Source organism: Odontesthes bonariensis, chromosome 8 (assembly GCF_027942865.1).
Source record: "Odontesthes bonariensis isolate fOdoBon6 chromosome 8, fOdoBon6.hap1, whole genome shotgun sequence".
In the NCBI taxonomy this organism is placed as follows: Eukaryota; Metazoa; Chordata; class Actinopteri; order Atheriniformes; family Atherinopsidae; genus Odontesthes; species Odontesthes bonariensis.
In genome coordinates, this window is record NC_134513.1 from 27,652,497 (window position 1) to 27,653,149 (window position 653).

The 653-nt window shown below is 39.2% G+C and overlaps 1 non-coding gene across 1 annotated transcript; it reads right to left on the minus strand.

Annotated features, from left to right (window-relative positions):
* Positions 1-581: 581 nt before the first annotated feature.
* Positions 582-653, minus strand: trnae-cuc (transfer RNA glutamic acid (anticodon CUC)). The gene has a single exon. It is a non-coding gene; the product is annotated as a tRNA-Glu (tRNA).

The following is a 653-nucleotide window of genomic DNA, read 5'->3' on the forward strand; positions in this document are numbered from 1 at the left end:
AATATTTTGCCAAGGAGCGTGTATAATGCGTAAGGAAAGATTTTTTTATATTTATATTAATTATATATACATTTATAAATTCGTTCATATTTATATACATTTTTTTTACCCAAAATTTCCCCCATGGCAGATCGCCAAATGCTCCAAGTCCGCGGACAAAAACATTTTGTCCGACAATAGACCATGAAATTTCTCTTTTTCCGTATCATTCGTGGATGCCCATGTCATTTAATGACAAATAGCATTTGTCTTTGCTGCTCAAAATGTTATTAAACACCGTGTTACACATCAAAGTATCAGAAAAACTTGATCATTCTTTTAGTTTTAAAAAGCCACAATGGTCCTAGAGCTGCTGGAAAGAGTTAAGCGAGCCCTTCTCTAAAGAGAAGTAGTAAATCTGCTGGCTGTAAAGTGTTATTTCAAATCAAGTGGTGCGCATAGGATGACTCCTTACAAACCAACGTCCTATTGAATTTGTGACAGGGCTCGATTGAATTGACATTCTAGTCATGTCATTGGAAAACAACAGCAGAAATGTCTTTGGTTTACGCTACACACAGTGCCAAAACCTGGTTCCCTCATTCCCTGACCGGGAATCGAACCCGGGCCGCGGCGGTGAGAGCGCAGAATCCTAGCCACTAGACCATCAGGGA